A 25380-nucleotide genomic window follows, 5' to 3' on the forward strand; every position below is an offset into this window, starting at 1 on the left:
ACCGCTATCTGAATAAACAAGGAAATATCTACACCGCCATCTGTAGATACATGGAAATATCTACACCGCAATGTGTATAAACATGGAAATACCTACACCGCTATTTGTAGAAATATGGAAATATATACAATGCTATCTGTGTAAACTTGGAAATATCTACACAGCTATCTGTGTAAACTTGGAAATATCTACCCAGCTATCTTTGTAAAAATGGAAATATCTACACAGCAATCTGTGCAAAGATGGAAATATCTACACCGCTATCTCTGTAAACATGGAATTATCTACACTGCTACCTGTATAAACATGGAAATAGCTACACCGCTGTCTGTTTAAACAAGGAAATATCTACACCGCCATCTGTACAAACATGGAAATATCTACACCGCAATCTGTATAAACATGGAAATACCTACACCGCAATCTGCATAAACATGGAAATATCTACAATGCTATCTCTGTAAACATGGAAATATCTACACAGCTATCTGTGTAAACTTGGAAATATCTACACCGCTATCTCTGTAAGTTTGGCAATACCTACACTGCAATCATTGCAAAGATAGAAATAGCTACACCGCTATCTCTGTAAACATGGAAATATCTACACCGATATCTGTATAAACATGGAAATAACTACACTGCCATCTGTATAAACATGGAAATACCTACACCACTTTCTCTATAAACATGAAAATATCTACACTGCTATCTCTATATACATAGAAATATCTACACCTCCATCTCTATAAACATGAAAATATCTACACCGCCATCTTCAGAAACATGGATGTATCTACACCGCCATCTGTATAAACATGGAAATATCTACACCACTATCTGTATAAATATGGAAATATCTTCACTGCCATCTGTATAAACATGGCAATATCTACACTGCCATCTGTATAAAGATGGAAATATCTACACCGCAATCTGTATATATATGGAAATATCTACACCACTATCTGTATAAACAAGGAAATACCTACACCGCCATCAGTATAAACATGGAAATACCTACACCGCTATCTGTAGAAATATGGAAATATCTACAACGCTATCTCTATAAACATGGAATTACCAACACCGCTTTCTCTATAAACGTGGAAATATCTACATCGAAATCTCTATAAACATGGAATTATCTACACCGCCATCTCTATAAACATGAAAATATCTACACCGCCATCTTCAGAAACATGGCTGTATCTTCACCGCCATCTGTATAAAGATCGAAATATCTACACCACTATCTGTATAAACATGGAAAAATCTTCACTGCCATCTGTATAAAGTTGGAAATATCTGCACTGCGAGTTGTATAATCATGGAAATATCTACACCGCCATCTCTATAAACATGGAAATATCTACACCGCTATCTGTATAAAAATGGAAATATCTGCACCGCTATCTGTATAAAGCTGGAAAGATCTACACAGCTATCTGTTTAAATATGGAAATATCTACAACGCTGTCTCTCTAAACATGGAAATACCTACACCGCTATCTGTATAAACATGGAAATATCTACATCGTTATCTATATAAACATGAAAATATCTTCACTGACGTATGTATAAACATGGAAATAACTTCAGAGTCATCTGTATAAACATGGAAATATCTACACCACCATCTGTATAAACATGGAAATATCTACACGGAAAGCTGTATAAACATGGATATATCTAGACAGTCATCACTATAAACATGGAAATATCTAAACCGCTATCTCTATAAACATGGAAATACCCACACCGCTATCTGTATAAACATGGAAAAAGCCACACCGCTATCTGTATAAACAGGGAAATGTCTGCACAGCTATCTTTATAAACATGGTACTATCTGCAACTCTATCTGTGTAAACACAGAAATATCTACACGGCTATTTTTGTAAACATGGAAATATCTGCACCGCTATCTGTATAAAGATGGAAATATCTACACCACTATCTGTAAAATGTGGAAATATCTACACCGCTCTCTGTATAAACCTGGAAATATCTACACAGATATCTGTATAAATAAGGAAATATCTACACCGCCATCTGTATAAACTTGGAAATAACTACACCGCTATCTGTATAAATATGGAAATATCCACACCGCTATCTCTATAAACATGGAAATACCTACACCGATTTCTCTGTAAACATGGAAATATCTACAATGATATCTCTATATACATGGAAATATCTACACCGCCATCTCTATAAACATGAAAATATCTACACCGCCATCTTCAGAAACATGGATGTATCTACACCGCCATCTGTATAAACATGGAAATATCTACACCACTATCTGTATAAACATGGAAATATATTCACTGCTATCTGTATAAACATGGAAATATCTACACCACCATCTGTATAAAGATGGAAATATCTACACTGCAATCTGTATAAATATGGAAATACCTACACCGCTACTTCTATAGACATGTAAATATCTACACCGCTGTCTGTATACACATGGAAATATCTACACTGCCATCTGTATAAAGAGGGAAATATCTACACCGCGAGCTGTATAAACATGGAAATATCTACACCGCCATCTGCATAAACATAGAAATATCTACACAGACATCTGTATAAACATGGAAATATCTACACTGCCATCTGTATAAACTTGGAAATATCTACACTGACATCTGTAGAAAGATGGAAATGTCTACAAAGCGATCTGTATAAACATGGGAATTTCTACACCGCTACCTGTATAAACATGGAAATATCTACACCGCTATCAGTATCAACATGGAAATAACCACAACGCAATCTGTATTAACATGGAAATATCTACAATGCTATCTCTGTAAACATGGAAATACCTACACAGCTATCTGTGTAAACTTGGAAATATCTACACCGCTATCTGTGTAAATTTGGCAATACTTACACCGCAATCTGTGCAAAGATGGAAATATCTACACCGCTATCTCTGTAAACATGGAAATATCTACACCGCTATCTGTGTAAAGATGGGAATATCTACACGGCCTTCTGTATAAATATGGAAATATCTACAGCGCCATCTGTATACACATGGAAATATCTACACTGCCATCTGTACACACATGGAAATATCTACACAGCCATCTGTATAAACATGGAAATATCTACACCGCTATCTCTATAAACATGGAAATATCTACACCGCTGTCTGTATAAACATGGAAATATCTACATCGCTATCTGTATAAACAGGGAAATATCTCCACCGCTATCTGTATAAACATGGAAATATCTACACCGCTATGTCTGTAAACATGGAAATATCTACACCGCTACCTGTATAAACATTGAAATATGTACAATGCTATCTGTGTAAACTTGGAAATATCTACACAGCTATCTGTGTAAACTTGGAAATATCTACCCAGCTATCTGTGTAAAAATGGAAATATCTACACAGCAATCTGTGCAAAAATGGAAATATCTACACCGCTATCTCCGTAAACATGGAAATATCTACACCGCTATCTGTATAAACATGGAAATATCTATACTGCAGTCTCTATAAACATGGAAATATCTCCACCCCTATCTGTATAAACATGAAAATATCCACACCGCTATCTGAATAATCATGGACATATCTACACCGCAATCTGCATAAACATGTAAATATCTATCACGCTATGTGTGTAAACATGGAAATATCTACACCGCGGTCTGTATAAACATGTTAATATCCACACCACTATCTGTATAAACATGTAAATATCTACACCACGATCTGTATAAACCTGGAAATATCTACACCGCTATCTGTGTAAACATGGAAATACCTTCACCGCTATCTGTGCAAACATGAAAATATCTACACCGTCATCTCTATAAACATGGAAATATCTACACTGCCATCTCTATAAAGATGGAAATATCTACACCGCGAGCTGTATAAACATGGAAATATCTACAACGCTAGTTGTATAAACATGGAAATACCAACACCGCTATCTGTCTAAACATGGAAATACCTACACTGCTATCTGTATAAACATGGAAATATCTACACATCTCTATAAACATGGAAATACCTACACCGCCATCTCTATACACATAGAAATATCTACAGCGCTATCTGTATAAACATGGAAATATCTACACTGCCATCTGTATAAACATGGAAATATCTACAGCGCCATCTGTATAAACATGGAAATATCTACACCCCCATCTGTATACACATGGAAATATCTACCGAGCCATCTTTATAAACATGGAAATATCTACACTGCTATCTCTATAAACATGGAAATATCTACACCGCTATCTGTGTAAACTTGTAAATATCTACACCGCTATCTGCATAAAAATGAAAATTTTTACACCGCTATCTGTATAAACATGGAAATATCTCCACCGCTATCTTTATAAACACGGAAATACCTACACCGGTATCTTTATCAACATGGAAATACCTACACCGCTATCTCTATATACAATGAAATATCTACAACGCTACCTGTGTAAACAAGGAAATATCTACACAGCTATCTGTGTAAACTTGGAGATATCTACACCGCAATCTGTGTAAGCATGGAAATATCTACAAAGCTATCTGTGTAAACATGGAAATATTTCCAAAGCTATCTGTGTAAACAGGGAAATATCTACACAGCTATCTGTAAAACGTGAAAATATCTACACTGCTATCTGTATATACATGGAAATATCTACACCGCTATCTGTATAAACATGGAAATATCTACAACGCTATCTGTGTAACCATGGAAATATCTACACAGCAATCTGTTTAAAAATGGAAATATCTACACAGCAATCTGTGCAAAGTTGGAAATATCTACACCGCTCTCTCTGTAAACATGGAAATATCTACACCGCTATCTGTTTAAACATGGAAATATCTACACCGCTATCTGTATAAAGAAGGAAATACCTACACCGCCATCTATAGAAACATGGAAATATCTACACCGCCATCTGTATAAAAATGGAAATACATACAGCGCTACCTGTATAAATATGGATATGACTACACCGCTATCTCTATAAACATGGAAATACCTACACCACTTGCACTATAAACATGGAAATATCTACACCGAAATCTCTGTAAACATGTAAATATCTACACTGCCATCTGTGTAAACATGAAAATATCTACACCACCATCTTCAGAAACATGGCTGTATCTACACCGCCATCTGTTTAAACATGGAAATATATACACCACTATCTCTATAAAGATGGAAATATCTTCACTGCCATCTGTATAAAGATGGAAATATCTGCACTGCGAGCGGTATAAACATGAAAATATCTACACCGCTATCTGTATAAACATGGAAATAAAAACACCGCTATCTGTATAAACATGGAATTATCTACACCTCTATCTGAATAAACATGGAAATATCTGCAGTGCTATCTCTATAAACATGGAAATACCTACACCACCATCTGTATAAACATGCAAATATCTACAGGGAAATCTGTATATACGTGGAAATATCTAGACAGTCATCTCTATAAACATGGAAATATCTACCCCGCTATCTTTATAAACTTGGAAATACCGACACCGCTATCTGTATAAACATGGAAATATCTGCACCGCTATCTTTTTAAACATGGAAATATCTGCAAATCTATCAGTGTAAACATCGAAATATCTACACGGGTATCTGTGTAAACATGGAAATATCTGCACCGCTATCTGTATAAACATGGAAATATGTACACCGCTATCTGAAAAACTTGGAAATATCTGCACCAATATCTGTATAAACATGGAAATATGTACACCGCTATCTTTATAAACAAGGAAATACCTACACCGCCATCTGTATAAACATGGAAATATCTACACCACCATTTGTATAAACATGGAAATATCTACACCGCTATCTGTATAAATACTGAAATATCTACACTGCAATCTCTATAAACATGGAAATATCTAAACCACTATCTTCATAAACATGGAAATATCTACACTGTTATCTCTATAAACATGGAAATATCTACGCCGCCATCGGTATAAACATGCAAATACCTACCGAGTCATCTGCATAAACATGGAAATATCTACACCAGCATCTCTATAAACATGGAAATATCTGCACCACTATATCTATATACATGGAAATATCTACACAGCCATCTGTATGAGCATGGAAATATCTTCACCGCTGTCTCAATAAACATGGAAATATCTATACCGCTATCTGTGTAAACAAGGAAATATCTACACCGCTATCTGTATAAACATAGAAATATCTCCACCGCTATCTATATAAACATGGAATTATCTCCACCGCTATCTGTATAAACATGGAAATACCTACACCTGTATCTGTATCAATATGGAAATACCTAAACCGCTATCTGTATAAACAATGAAATATCTACAACGCTATCTCTGTAAACATGGAAATATCTAAACAGCTATCTGTGTAAACTTGGAAATATGTACACCGCTATCTGTGTAAACATGGAAATATCTACAACGCTATCTGTGTAAACATGGAAATATTTACAACGCTATCTGTGTAAACATGGAAGTATCTACACAGCTATCTGTAAAACGTGGAAATATCTACACAGCTATCTGTATAAACGTTGAAATATCTAAACCGCTATCTGTATAAATGTGGAAATATCTTCAACGCTATCTGTATAAACGTGGAAATATCTACATCGCTATCTGCATAAACGTGGAAATAACTTCACCGCTATTTCTATAAACCTAGAAATATCTACAACGCTATCTGTATCAACGTGGAAATAACTACACCGCTATCTGTATAAACATGGAAATATCTACAATGCTATCTCTGTATACCTGGAAATATCTACACAGCTATCTGTGTAAACTTGGAAATACCTACACCGCTATCTGTGTAAAGTTGGCAATATCTACACCGCAATCTGTGCAAAGATGGAAATATCTACTCTGCTATCTCTGTAAACAAGGAAATATCTACTCCGCTATCTGTATAAACAGGGAAATATCTACAGCGCCATCTGTATGAACATGGAAATATCTACAGCGCCATCTCTGTAAACATTGAAATATCTACATTGCCATCTTTAAAAATATGGAATTATCTACCCAGTCATCTGTATAAACATGGAAATATCTACAACGCCATCTCTATAAACATGGAAATATCTACAATGCGATCTGTATTCACATGGAAATATCTACGCAGCCATCTGTGTAAACATGGAAAATCTACACGGCTATCTCCATAAACACGGAAATACCTACACCGCTATCTCTATAAACATGGAAATATGCACACAGCCATCTGTATAAACATGGAAATACTTACAAAGTTATCTGTATAAACATGGAAATATCTACACCGCGGTCTGTATAAACATGGAAATATCTACACAGACATCTGTATATACATGGAAATATCTAAACCGCCATCTGCATATCCATGGAAATATCTATGCCGCCATCTGTATAAACTTGGAAATATCTACACGGCCATCTGTGTATAGATGGAAATATCAACACTGCCATCTGTACAAACATGGAAATATCTACACCGCTATCTCTATATACATGGAAATATCTACACTGCAATCTGTAAAAACATGGAAATACCTATACAGTCATCTGTATAAACATGGGAGTATCTACACCACCATCTGTATAAACATGGAAATATCTACAATGCCATCTGTATACACATGGAAATATCTACACAGCCATCTGTATAAACATGTAAATATCTACACTGCCATCTCCGTAAACATGGAACTATCTACTCCGCCATCTGTATAAACATGGAAACACCTACACCGCCATTTGTGTGAATAAGGAAATATCTACAATGCCATCTGTATAAAGATAAAAATATCTGCACCGCGAGCTGTATAAACATGGAAATATCTACATCGCTATCTGTATAAACGTGGAAATACCAACACCGCTATCGGTATAAACATGGAAATATCTGCAACGCCATCTACATAAACATGGAAATATCTTCACCACTATGTCTACAAACCTGGAAATATCTACACCGCTATCTCTATAAACATGAAAATATCTACATCGCCATCTGCATATCCATGGAAATATCTGCACTGCCATCTGTATAAAGATAGAAATATCTAAACAGCAATCTGTGTACAGATGGAAATATCAACACCGCCATCTGTACAAACATGGAAATATCTACACCGCTATCTGTATAAACTTAGAAATATCTACACTGCAGTCCGTTTAAACATGGAAATATCTACACCGGTATCTGTATAAACATGGAAATATGTACACCACGATCAGTATAAACATGGAAATATTTTCACCGCTATCTGTATAAACTTGGAAATATCTACACTGCTATCTCTGTAAATATGGAAAAATCTACACTGCCATCTGTATAAACATGGAAATAACTACTCAGTCATGTGTAGGAACACGGAAATATCTACACCATCGTTTGTATAAAGATGGAAATATCTACAACGTTATCTGTATAAACATGGATATATGTACACAGCCCTCTGTATAAATATGGATATATCTGCAAAGGCATCTGTTTAAACATGGAAATATCAACACCGCCATCAGTACAAACATGGAAATATCTGCACGGCTATCTGTATAAACATTGAAATATCTACACCGCGGTCTGTATAAACATGTTAATAGCTACACCGCTATCTGTATAAACATGTAAATATCTACACCACGTTCTGTATAAATATGGAAATATGTACACCGCTATCTGTATAAACATGGAAATAACTACACAGCCATCTGTGTAAACATGGAAATATCTACTCTGCTAACTCTATAAACATGGAAATACCTACAACGCTATCTCTATAAACATGGAAATACCTACAACGCAATCTCCATCAACATGGAAGTATCTACACTGCTATCTGTATAAACATGGAAATTCTTCACCGTTATCTCTATAAACATGGAAATACCTACACTGCCATCTGTATAAACATACAAATATCTACAAAGTCATGTGTATAAACATGGAAATATCTACACCACCATCTCTATAAACATAGAAATATCTACACTGCCATGTGTATACACATGGAAATATCTACACATCCATCTGTATAAACATGGAAATATCTCCACCTCTATCTCTATAAACATGGAAATATCTACACATCCATCTGCATAAACATGGAAATATCTACACTGCCATGTACACACATGGAAATATCTACAAAGCCATCTGTATAAACATGGAAATATCTACACCGCTACCTCTATAAACATGGAAATACCTACAAGGCAATCTGTATAAACATGGAAATATCTACATCGCTCTCTGTATAAACATGGAAATATCACCACCGCTATCTGTTTATATATGGAAATATCTACACCGCTATCTGTATAAAAATGGAAATATCTACACAGTCAACTGTATATACATGGAAATATCTACACCACCATCTCTTTAAACATGGAAATATCTACACTGCCATCTGTAAACATGGAAATATCTACACAGTCATCTGTATATACATGGAAATATCTACACCACCATCTCCATAAACATGGAAATATCTACACTGCCGTCTGTATACACATAGAAATGACTACAGAGCCATCAGTATAAACATGGAAACTTCTGCACCGTTATCTCTATACACATGGAAATACCTACCCTGTAATCTGTATAAACATGGAAATATCTACACCACAATCTCTATAAACATGGTAATATCTACACCGCCATCTCTATAAACATGAAAATATCTTCACCGCCATCTCCATAAACATGGAACTATCTACACCGCCATCTGTGTAAACATGGAAATATCTACACTGCCGTCTGTATAAAGATGGAAATATCTGCACCGCGAGCTGTATAAATATGGAAATATCTACACTGCTATCTGTATAAACAGGGAAATACCAACACCACTATCTGTATAATCGTGGAAATATCAACACCATGATCTGTATAAACATGGAAATATCTACAAGTCTCTCTGTATAAACATGGCAATAAATTCACCGCTATCTGTATAAACATGGAAATACCAACACTGCTATCTGTATAAACATGGAAATATTTATACCGCTATCTGTATAAACATGGAAATATCTACACCACTATCTCTATAAACATGGAAATACCTGCACTGCCATCTCTATAAACATGGAATTATCTACACCAATATCTCTATAAACAAAGAAATACCTACTCCGCCATGTCTATAAACATGGAAATATCTACACCACTATCTCTACAAACATATAAATATCTACACCGTCATTTCTATGAACATGGAAATATCTACACCGCCATCTGCATTAACATGGAAATATCTTCAGCGCCATCTGTATAAACATGGAAATATCTATGCCGCCATCTGTATAAACATAGAAATATCTACACTGCCATCTGTGGAAAGATGGAAATGTCTACACCGCGATCTGTATAAACTTGGAAATATCTGCACCGCTACTTAGATAAACATGGAAATATCTACACAGCTATCTGTATAAACATGGAAATATCTACACCACGATCTGTATAAAAAAGGAAATATCTACACAGCTATCTGTATAAACATGGAGATATCTTCACCGCTAACTGTAGAAACATGGAAATATCTACACCGAGATCTGTATAAATATGGAAATATCTACACCGCTATCTCTATGAAGATGGAAATGTCTACAACACTATCTGTATAAACATGGAAATATCTACAAGGCTAACTCTATAAATATGGAAATACCTAAACCGCCTTCTGTATAAACATGGAAATAACAACACAGTCATCAGTATAAACATGGAAATATCTACAGCGCCATCTGAGAAAACATGGAAATACCTACACCGCCATCAGTATAAACATGTTAATATCTCCACCGCTATCTGTAAACATGGAATTATCTCCACTGCTATCTGTATAAACATGGAAATATCTACACCAGGATCTGTATAAACATGGAAATATCTCCACCGCTTTCTGTATAAACATGGAAACATGTACACCGCTATCACTATAAACATGGAAATATCTACACAGCTATTTGTATAAACATGCAAATATCTACAACGCTATCTGTTAAACATGGAAATATCTACTCCGCTATCTTTGTAAAGTAGGAAATATCTACACTTCCATCTGTAAAAACGTGGAAATATCTACACCACCATCTGAATAAACATGGAAATATCTACACCGCTAACACTATATACATGGAACTATCTACACCGGTATCTCTATAAGCATGGAAATATCTACACCGCTATCTGTATAAACAAGGAAATAACTCCACCGCTGTCTGTATAAACATTGAAAGATCTGCACAGCTATATCTATAAACATGGAATTATCTACACCGCTATCTGTTTAAACATGGAAATGTCTACAACTCTATCTGTGTAAACATGGAAATATCTACACCGCTATCTGTGTAAAGATGGAAATATCTGCTCCACAATCTGTGCAAAGATGGAAATATATACAACACTATCTTTATAACCATGGAAATATCTTCAAAGCTATCTGTATAAACATGGAAATATCTACACCGCTATCTCCATAATCATGGAAATATCTACACCGCCATCTGTAGAAACATGGAAACATCTACACAGTCATCTGTGTATACATGGAAATATCTACAACACCATTTCTATAGGCATGGAAATATCTACATGACGATGTGTATACACGTGGAAATATCTACACAGTCATCAGTATAAACTTGGAAACATCTGCACCAATATCTGTATACACATGGAAATACCTACACACCTATCTCTATAAACATGGAAATAACTACACCGCTATCTGTATAAAAATGGAAATATCTACACCACTATCTGCATAAACATGGAAATTACTACACTGACATCTATATAAAGATGGAAATATCTACGCCGTGAGCTGTATAAACATGGAAATATCTACACAGCTATGTGTATAAACATGGTAATACCAACACCACTATCTGTATAAACTTGGAAATATCTACAGCGCTGACTGTAAAAATGGAAATATCTACCCCACTATCTCTATAAACATGGAAATACCTACACCGCCATCTCTATAAACATGGAATTACCTACACCACCATCTCTATAAACATAGAAATATCTACAACGCAATCTCAGTAAACATGGAAATATCTGCACCGCCATCTGCATAAACATGGAAACATCTACACCGCGATCTGTGTAAAAATGGAAATATCTGCACCGCCATCTGTATAAACGTAGAAATATCTACACTGCCATCTGTAGAAAGATGGAAATATCTACACCGTGATCTGTATAAACATGGAGATATCTACTCTACTTCCTGTATAAACATGGAGATATCTACACCGCTATCTGAATAAATATGGAAATATCCACACCGCTATCTCTATAAACATGGAAATGTCTACACAGCTATCTGTACAAATATGGAAATATCTACATGGCTATCTGTATGAACTTGGAAATATCTTCACTGCCTTCTGTATATACATGGAAATATCTACACAGTCATCTGTATAAACATGGAAATATCTACACCACTGTCTGTATAAACATGGAAATATCTACACTGCCATCTGTATAAACATGGAAATATCCTCATAGCCATCTCTATAAACATGGAAATATCTACACCGCTTTCCCTATAAACATGGAAATATAGACACCGATATCTGTATAAATATGGAAATATCTACACTGCCATCTGAATACACATGGAAAAGTCTACACAGTCATCTGTTTAAACATGGAAATATCTACACCGCTATCTCTATAAACATGGAAAACCTATACCGCTATCTGCATAAACATGGATATATCTACACCGCTATCTGCATAAACATGGAAATACCTACACTGACATCTCTATAAAGATGGAAATACCTACACCGCAAGCTGTACAAACATGGAAATATCTACAACGCTATCTGTATATACATGGACATACCAACACGACTATCTCTATAAACGTGGAAATATCTACACCGCTATCTGTATAAATATGGAAGTATCTATACCGCTATCTCTATAAACATGGAAATACCTACACCGCCATCTTTATGAACATGGAAATATCTACACCGCTATCTCTATAAACGTGAAAATGTCTTCACCGCTATCTTTAAAAACATGGAATTATCTACATGGACATTTCTATAAACATGGAAATATCTACGCCGCCATCTGTATTAACATGGAAATACCTACCCAGTCATCTGTATGAACATGGAACTATCTACACCACTATCTGTATAAACATGGAAATACCTACAATGCCATCTGTATAAACATGGAATTATCTTCAAAGACATCTGTATAAACATGGATATATCTGCACCGCTATCTGTATAAATGTAGAAATAGCCACACCGCTATCTGTATAAACATGGAAATATCTACACTGCCATCTGAATAAACATGGAAATATTTACACCGCTATCAGTGTAAATATGGGAATATATAGACCGCTATCTCTGTAAACATGGAAATATCTACACCGCCATCTGTATAAACATGGAAATATCTACACAGTCATCTGTATAAACATGGAAATATCTGCACCAGCATCTCTATAAACCTGGAAATAGCTAGACTGCCATCTGTATAAACGTGGAAATATCTACACAGCCATCTGTATAAAGTTGGAAATACCTACACCGCTTTCCCTATACACATGGAAATAATTACACAGCTATCTCTATAAACATGGAAATATCTACACCGCCATCTATATGAGCCTGGAAATATCTACACCGCCATCTTTATAAACATGAAAATATCTACACAGCCATCTCCATAAACATGGAACTATCTACTCCACCATCTGTGTAAAAATGGAAATAACTTAACCGCTATCTCTATAAACATGGAAATATCTACACTGCCATCTGCATAAAATGGAAATATCTACACCACGAGCTGTATAAACATGGAAATCTCTACACCGCTATCTGTATAAACATGGAAATACCTACACCAATATGTCTATGAACATTGAAATACCTACACCGCCATCTCTATAAACATGGAATTATCTACACCGGTATCTCTATAAACATAGAAATATCTACACAGCCATCTGTATAAACATGGAAATATCTATGCCGCCATCTGTATAAACTTAGAAATATCTACACTGCCATCTGTGGATACATGGAAATGTCTACACCGCGATCTGTATAAACATGGAAATACCTACACAGCTATCTGTGTAAACATGGAAATATCTACAGCGCTATCTATCTAAAGATGGAAATACCTACACCGCAATCTGTGCAAAAATGGAAATATCTTCACCGCTATCTCTATAAAGATGTAAATATCTGCACTGCCCTCTGTATAAACATGGAAATATCTACACCACCATCTGTGAAAACATGGAAATATCTACACAGTCATCTGTATAAACATGGAAATATCTACACCTTTATCTGTATAAACATGGAAATATCTACACGGCTATCTGCATAAACATGTAAATACCTACACTTCCATCTGTATAAAGATGGAAATATCAACACCGCGAGCTGTATATACATGGAAATATCTACACCACTATCCGTATAAACATGGACATACCAACACCACTATCTCTATAAACGTGGAAATATCTACACCACTATCTGTATAAACATGGAAATATCTTCAAAGCTATTTCTATAAACATGGAAATATGTACACTGCCATCTTTATACACATGGAAATATCTACACCACTATTTGTATAAACATAGAAATATCTACACCGCCATCTCCAAAAACATGGAAATATCTACACCGCCATCTGCATGAACCTGGAAATATCTACAGCGCCATCTGTATAAACATGAATATATCTGCACCGCCATCTGCATAAACGTACAAATACCTACACTTGTCAGTATAAACATGGAAATACCTACACAGTTATCTGTATAAACATGGAAACTTCTACACCACTATCTGTGTAAACAGGGAAATATCTGCACCGCAATCTGTGTAAAAAAGGAAATATCTACACCGCTATCTTTGTAAAGATGGAAATACCTACATTGCAATCTGTGCAAAGATGGAAATAACTAAACGGCTATCTGTGTAAACATGGTAATATCTACACCGCTGTCTCTATAAGCATGGAAATATCCACACCGCTATCTGTATAAACATGGTAAAATCTACACCGAAATCTGTAAAACATGGAAATAACTACACAATCATCTGTATAAACATGGTGACATCTACACAGCTATCTGTGTAAACATGGAAATATCTACACCGCTATTTGTGTAAAGATGGAAATATCTGCACCGCAATCTGTGCAAACATGGAAATATTTACACCGCTATCTCTATAAACATGGAAATATCTGCACCGTTATCTTTATAAACTTAGAAATATCTACACCACTGTCAGTATAAACATGGAAATATCTATACCATCTGTATAAACATGGAAATATCTACACCGCCATCTGAATAAACATGGAAATATCTACACCACTATCTGTATAAATATGGAAATATCTACACCACTATCACCATGAACATGGAAATATCTACACCACGATCTGTATAAACATGGAAATATCTCCACCGCAATCTGTATAAACATGGAAACATCTACACCGCTATCTGTATAAACATGGAAATATCTACACCGCTGTCTGTATAAACATGGAAATATCTACAAAACTATCTGTGTAATCATGGAAATATTTACGCCGCTATATATATAAACATGGAAACATATACACCACGATCTGTATGAAAATGGAAATATCTACACCGCCATCTGCATAAACATGAAAGTAACATCACCGCCGTCAGTATAAACATAGAAACATCTTCACTGTCCTCTCTATAAACATGGTAATACCTACACAGTTATCTGAATAAACATGGAAATATCTACACCACTATCTGTATAAACATGGAAATATCCACACCGCAATCTGTGTAAACATGGAAATATCTACACCGCTATCTTTGTAAAGATGGAAATATCTACACCGCAATCTGTGCAAAGATGGAAATATCTAAACTGCTATCTGTGTAAACATGGTAATATCTACACCACTGTCTGTATAAACATGGAAATATCCACACCGCTCTCTGTATATACATGGAAATATCTACACCGCCATCTGTAAAAACATGGAAATATCTACACCGAAATCTTTATTAACATGGAAATACCTACACAATCATCTGTATAAACCTGGAGACAGGTACACAGCTATCTGTATAGTCAAGGAAATATCTACACCACTATCAGTATAAACATGGAAATATCTACAACGCTATCTGTGTAAACATGCAAATGTCTACACAGCTATCTGTGTAAACATGGAAATATCTACACCGCTATTTTTGCAAAGATGGAAATATCTGCAACGCAATCTTTGCAAACATAGAAATATTTACACTGCTATCTCTGTAAACATGGAAATATCTGCACCGGTATCTGTATAAACATGGAAATATCTACACCGCTATCTGTATAAACATGGAAATATCTACACCGCCATCTGTATAAACATGGAAATATCTACACAGTCATCTGTGTATACATGGAAATATCTACACCACCATCTCTATAAACATGGAAATATCTACACTACCATGTGCATACACATGGAAATATCTACACAGCCATTAGTATAAACTTGGAAACATCTGCACCGCTATCTGAATACACATGGAAATAACTACACCGCTATGTCTATAAACATGGAAAGATCTAAACTGCTATCTGTATAAACATGGAAATAACTACGCCGCTATCTGCATCAACATCGAAATACCTACACTGCCATCTGTATAAACATGGAAATACCTGCACCGCGAGCTGAATAAACATGGAAATGTCTACACCGCTATGTGTATAAACATGGAAAATCAACACCACTATCTGTATAAGCATGGAAATATGTACACCGCTATCTGAATAAACATGGAAATACCTACTACACCATCTCTATAAACATGGAATTATCTACACAGCTATCTCTATAAACATAGAAATATCTACACCGCCATCTCTATAAACATGGAAATATCTACACCGCCATCTTCATAAACATGGAAATATTTACACCGCGATCTGTATAAACATGGAAACATCTACACGGCTATCTGCATAAACATGTAAATATCTACACCGCTGTCTGTATAAACATGGAAATATCTACAACACTATCTGTATAAACATGGAAATATCTACACAGCTATCTGTTTAAACATGGAAATATCTACACCGCTATCTGCATAAACATGGAAACGTATACAGCACGATCTGTATAAAAATGGAAATATCTACACCTCTCTCTGTATATAATGGAAGTATCTACACCGCTATCTGCATATACATGGAAAAACCTACAATGACATCTGTATAAACATGGAAATATCTACACCACGAGCTGAATAAACATGGAAATGTCTACACCGCTATGTGTATAAACATGGAAATATCAACACCAGTATCTGTATAAACATAGAAATATCTACATCGCTATCTGAATAAACATGGAAATATCTACACCACTATTTCTATAAACATGGAAATACCTACACCACCATCTCTATAAACATGGAATTATCTACACCGCTATCTCTATAAAAATAGAAATATCTACACCGCCATCTCAATATACATGGAAATATCTACACCACCATCTGCATAAACATGGAAATATCTACACCACGATCTGTATAAACATGGAAATATCTACACCTCTACCTGTAGAAACATGCAAATATCTACACCGCTATCTGTATAAACATGGAAATATCTACACTGCTATGTGTATAAACTTGGAAATATCTACACCGCCATCTGTATAAAGATGGAAATATATCCACGGCCATCTGTATAAACATGGAAAGATCTCCACCGCTATCTGTATAAACATGGAAATATCTAAAACAATATCTGCATAAACATGGAAATATCTACAACACTATCTGTGTAAACATGGAAATATCTACACAGCTATCTGTGTAAACATGGAAATAGGTACACCGCTATCTGTGTAAAGATGGAAATATCTACACCGCATTCTGGGCAAATACGGAAATATCTACACTGCTATCTCTGTAAACATGGAGATATCTAAACCGCTGTCTGTATAAACAAGGAAATATCTACAACACTATCTGTATAAACGTGGAAATATCTACACCAGTATCAGTATAAACATAGATATATCTACACAACCATCTGTATAAACGTGGAAATATCTACAACACCATCTGAATAAACTTGGAAATATCTACACTGCTATCTGTATAAATATGGAAATATCTACACCGCTATCTCCATAAACATGGAAATATCTACACCACGAACTGTATAAACATGGAAATATCTCCACCGCTATCTGCATAAACATGGAAACATCTACACCGCAATCTCTATAAACATGGAAATATCTACACAGCAATCTGTATAAACATGGAAATATCTACACCGCCATCTCTATAAACATGGAAGAATCTACACTGGCATCTGTGGCAACATGGAAATTTGCACACTGCTATCTGTATAAACATGGAATTACCAACACAACTATCTGTATAAACATGGAAATATCTACAGCTCTATCAGTATAAACATAGAAATATCTACACCACTATCTCTTTAAATATGGAAATACCTACACCGCCATCTCTATAAACATGGAATTATCTACAACGCTATCTCTACAAACCTCAAAATATCTACACCGCCATCAGCATAAACATGGAAATAACTTCACCGCCTTCTGTATCAACATGGAATTATCAACACTGCCATCTCTATAAACATTGAAATATCTACACTGCCATATGTAGAAAGTTGGAAATATCTACGCCGACATCTGCATAAAGATGGAAATATCTACACCTCTGTCTGTATAAACATGGAAATATCTACACAGCTATCTGTATAAATATGGAAATATCTACACCGCTATCTCTATGAACATGGAAATGTCTACACCGCTAGCTTTATAAACATGGAAATATCTGAACCGACATCTGTAAAAACATGGAAATAACTAAACAGTCATCTGAATAAACATGGATATATCTACACCACTATATGTCTAAACATGGAAATATTTACACTGCCATCTGTATAAACATGGAATTATCTACAAAGCCATCTCTATAAACATGGAAATATCTACACCGCTATCTGTACAAACATGGAAATATCGACACCACGATCTGTATAAACATGGAAATATCTACAACGCTATCTGTATAAACATGGAAATATCTACACCGCTATCTGTTTAAACATGGAAATATCTACACCCCTGTCTGTTTAAACATGGAAATATCTACACCGCTATCAGTATAAACATGTTTATATCTACACCGCCATCTGTATAAACATGGAAATATCTACACCGTCATCTGAATAAACATGGAACTCTCTACACCGCTATCTGGATAAATATGGTATTATCCACACCGCTATCTCTATAAACATGGAAATATATACACCGCTATCGGTATAAATATGGAAATATCTCCACTGGTATCTGTATAAACATGGAAACATCTAAGCCATTATCTGTATAAACATGGAAATATGTACACCGCTATCTGTATAAACATGTAAATATCTGCAACGTTATCCGTGTAAACATGGAAATATCTACACCGCTATCTGTATAAACATGGAAATATCTCCACCGCTACCTGTATAAACAAGAAAATATGTACACCGCTATCTGTATAAATGTGGAAATATATACGCTGCTATCTCTATAAACATGGAAATGTCTACACCGCTATCTGTATAAACATAGAAATATCTACATGGCTATCTCTACAAACATGGAAATATCTACACCACCATCTGTATAAACATGGAAATACCTACACAGCCATCTGTATAAACATGCAAATATCTACAACACTATCTGTATAAACATGGAAATATCTACACCACCATCGGTAAAAACATGGAAATATCTTCACAGTCATCTGTATAAACATGGAAATATCTACACCTCCACCTGTATACAAATGGAAATATCTACACTGCCATCCGTATACACATGGAAATATCTACACCGCTATCTGCATACTCATGGAAATATGTACACCGCTATCTGTATAAACATGGAAATATCTACCCCACTATCTGTATAAACATGGAAATATCTACACCGCTATCTGTATAAACATGGAAATGTCAACATCGCTATCTCTATAAACATGGAAATATCTACACCGCTATCTGTATAAACATGGAAATATCTACACCGCCATTTCCATAAATATGGAAATATCTACACCGCTATCTCTATAAACCTGGAAATATCTACACTCTTATGTGTATAAACGTGGAAACATCTACAACGCTATCTGTGTAAACATGGAAATATCTACACAGCTATCTGTGTAAACTTGGAAATATCTACACAGCAATCTGTGTAAAGTTGGAAAGATATACACCGCAATGTGTTCTAAGATGGAAATATCTACACCGCTATCTGTATAAACATGGAAATATCTACACCGCTATCTGAATAAATATGGAAATATCTACACGGCTATCTCTATAAACATGGAAATATCTACAACACTATCTGTGTAAACATGGAAATAACTACACAGCTATCTGTGTAAACTTGGAAATATCTACACCGTTATCTGTGTAAAGATGGAAATATTAACACCGCAATCTGTGCAAAGATGGAAATATCTACACCGCTATCTCTGTAAACATGGAAATATCTACACCGCTATCTGTATAAACATGGAAATATCTACGCCGCTATCTGTATAAACATGGAAATATCTACACCGCCATCTATATAAACAGGGAAATATCTACACCGGACTATTTATAAACATGGAAATATCTAAACCGCTATCTGTGTAAATATGGAAATATCTACACCGCTATCTCCATAAACATGGAAATATCTACACTGCTATCTGTATAAACATGGAAATTCTTCACTGTTATCTCTATAAACATGGAAATATTTACACTGCCATCTGTATAAACATACAAATATCTAAAAAGTCATGTTTATATACATGGAAATATCTACACCACCATCTCTATAAACATTGAAATATCTACATTGACATATGTATACACATGGAAATATCTACACAGCCATCTGTAAACATGGAAATATCTACACCGCTACCTCTATAAACATGGAAATACCTACAAAGCAATCTGTATAAACATGGAAATATCTACATCGCTCTCTGTATAAACATGGAAATATCACCACCGCTTTCTGTTTATATATGGAAATATCTACACCGCTATCTGTATAAAAGTGGAAATATCTACACATTTAACTGTATATACATGGAAATATCTACACCACCATCTCTATAAACATGGAAATATCTACACTGCCATCTGTAAACATGGATATATCTACACAGTCATCTGTATATACATGGAAATATGTACACCACCATCTCTATAAACATGGAAATATCTGCACCGCTATCTCTATACACATGGAAATACCTTCACTGCAATCTCTATAAACATGGAAATATCTACACCACAATCTCTATAAACATGGAAATATCTACACCGCCATCTCTCTAAACATGAAAATATCTACACCGCCATCTTCATAAACATGGAACTATCTACACCGCCATCTGTGTAAACATGGAAATAACTACACTGCCGTCTGTATAAAGATGGAAATATCTGCACCTTGAGCTGTATAAACATGGAAATATCTACACTGCTATCTGCATAAACAGGGAAATACCAACACCACTATCTGTATAAGCGTGAAAATATCAACACCACGATCTCTATAAACATGGAAATATCTACAAGTCTCTCTGTATAAACATGGAAATAAATACACCGCTGTCTGTATAAACATGGAAATATCTATACCGCCCTCTGAATAAACATGGAAATATCTACACTGCTATCTCTATAAATATGGAAATATATACACCGCTATCTCAATAAACATGTAAATATCTTTGCCGCCATCTGTATAAACATGGAAATATCTACACAGCCATCTCTATAAACCTGGAAGTATCTACACTGACATATTTATAAAAATGAAAATATCTACACCGCCATCTCCATAAACATGGAACTATATACACCACCATCTGTGTAAAATGGAAATATCTAAACCGCAATCTGTATAAACATGGACATATCTTCACTGCTATCTGTATAAAGATGGAAATATCTACACCGCGAGCAGTGTAAACGTGGAAATATCTACACCGCTATCTGTATAACATGGAAATACCAACACTGCTATCTGTATCAACATGGAAATATGTATACCGCTATCTGTATAAACATGGAAATATCTACACCAATGTCTGTATAAACATGGAAATACCTGCACTGCCATCTCTATAAACATGGAATTATCTACACCACTATCTCTATTAACATAGAAATACGTACACCGCCATCTCTATAAACATTGAAATATCTACACCACTATCTCTACAAACATATAAATATCTACACCGCCATTTCCATAAACATGGAAATATCTACACCGCCATCTGCATAAACATGGAAATATCTACACCGCCATCTGTATAAACATGGGAATATCTATGCCGCCGTCTGTATAAACATAGAAATATCTACAATGCCATCTGTGGAATGATGGAAATGTCTACACCGCGATCTGTATAAACTTGGAAATATCTACACCGCTACTTGTATAAACATGGAAATATCTACACTGCAATCTGTATAAACATGGAAACACCTACACCACGATCTGTATAAAAATGGAAATATCTACACTGCTATCTGTATAAACATGGAAATATCTACACCGCTAACTGCATAAACATGCATATATCTACACTGAGATCTGTATAAATATGGAAATATCTACACCGCTATCTCTATAAACATGGAAATGTCTACACCACTATCTGTATAAACATGGAAATATCTACAAGGCTAACTCTATAAATATGGAAATACCTAAACCGCCTTCTGTATAAACATGGAAATAACAACACAGTCATCTGTATAAACATGGAAATATCTACAGCGCCATCTGTGAAAACATGGAAATACCTACACCGCCATCAGTTTAAACTTGGTAATATCTCCACTGCTATCTGTATAAACATGGAATTATCTCCACTGCTATCTGTATAAACATGGAAATATCTACACCACGATCTGTATAAACATGGAAATATCTCCACCGCTTTCTGTATAAACATGGAAATATCTACTCCGCTATCTGTGTAAACATTGAAATATCTACACTGCTATCTGTGTAAAGATGGAAATATCTACACTGCAATCTGTTCAAAGATAGAAATATCTACACCGCTATCTTTGTAAAGTAGGAAATTTCTACACCACAATCTGTGAAAAGATTTAAATATCTACACCGCTATCTGTGTAAACATGGTAATATCTACACCACTTTCTGTATAAACATGGAAATATCTACACTGCTATCTGTATAAACTTTAAAATATCTTCACGGTCATGTGTAAAAACGTGGAAATATCTACACCACCATCTGAATAAACATGGAAATATCTACACCGATAACACTATAAGCATGGAAATATCTACACCGGTATCTATAAGCATGGAAATATCTACACCGCTATCTGTATAAACAAGGAAATAACTCCACCGTATCTGTATAAACATTGAAACATCTACACAGCTATATCTATAAACATGGAATTATCTACACCGCTATCTGTTTAAACATGGAAATGTCTACAAAGCTATCTGTGCAAACATGGAAATACCTACACCGCTATCTGTGAAAAGATGGAAATATCTGCTCCACAATCTGTGCAAAGATGGAAATATATACAATGCTGTCTCTATAAACATGGAAATATCTTCACCGCTATCTGTATAAACATGGAAATATCTACACTGCTATCTCTATAATCATGGAAATATCTACACCGCCATCTGTAGAAACATGGAAATATCTACACAGTCATCTGTATATACATGGAAATATTTACAACACCATCTATATAGACATGGAAATATCTACATGACCATGTGTATACACGTGGAAATATCTACACAGCCATCAGTATAAACTTGGAAACATCTGCACCGCTATCTGTATACACATGGAAATACCTACACCCCTATCTCTATAAATATGGAAATATCGACACCGATGGAAATATCTACACTGCCTTCTGTATATACATGGAAATACCTACACAGTCATCCGTATAAACATGGAAATATCTACACCACTATCTGTATAAACGTGGAAATATCTACACTGCCATCTGTATAAACATGGAAATATCCTCACAGCCATGTCTATAAACATGGAAATATCTACACCTACCTCTGTATAAACATGGAAATATCTACACTGCCATCTGAATACACATGGAAAATACTACACACTCATCTGTATAAACATGGAAATATCTACACCGCTATCTCTACAAACAAGGAAAACCTATACCGCAATCTGCATAAACATGGAAATATCTACAACGACATCTCTATAAAGATGGAAATACCTACACCGCGAGCTGTATAAACATCGAAATATCTACAACGCTATCTGTATAATCATGGATATACCAACACCTCTATCTCTATAAACGTGGAAATATCTACAACGCTATCTGTATAAATATGGAAATATCTATACCGCTATCTCTATAAACATGGAAATAACTACACCACCATCTTTATGAACATGGAAATATCTACACCGCTATCTCTGTAAACATGAAAATGCCTTCACCGCTATCTGTATAAACATGGAATTATCTACATGGCCATCTCTATAAACATGGAAATATCTACGCCGCCATCTGTATAAACATGAAAATATCTGCACCGCCATCTCTATAAACATAGAAATATCTACACTGCCATCTGTATAAACATGGAAATAACTACACAGTTATCTGTATAAACATGGAAACATCAACACCAATATCTGGGTAAAAATGGAAATATCTACACCGCAATCTATGTAAAAAAGGAAACATCTAAACCGCTATCTTTGTAAAGATGGAAATATCTACATCGCAATCTGTGCATAGATGGAAATAACTAAACCACTATCTGTGTAAACATGGTAATATCTACACCGCTGTCTCTATAAACATGGAAATATCCACACCGCTATCTGTATATACATGGAAATGTCTACACCGCCATCTGTAAAACATGGAAATATCTACACCGCAATTTGTATAAACATGGAAGTACCTACACAATCAACTCTATAAACATGGTGACATCTACACAGCTATCTGTATAGTCATGGAAATATCTACACCGCTATCAGTATAAACATGAAAATATCTACAACGCTATCTGTGTAAACAGGGAAATGTCTACACAGCTATCTGTGTAAACATGGAAATATCTACACCGCTATTTGTGTAAAGATGGAAATA

Source organism: Pan paniscus, chromosome 6, assembly GCF_029289425.2.
Source record: "Pan paniscus chromosome 6, NHGRI_mPanPan1-v2.0_pri, whole genome shotgun sequence".
In the NCBI taxonomy this organism is placed as follows: domain Eukaryota; kingdom Metazoa; phylum Chordata; class Mammalia; order Primates; family Hominidae; genus Pan; species Pan paniscus.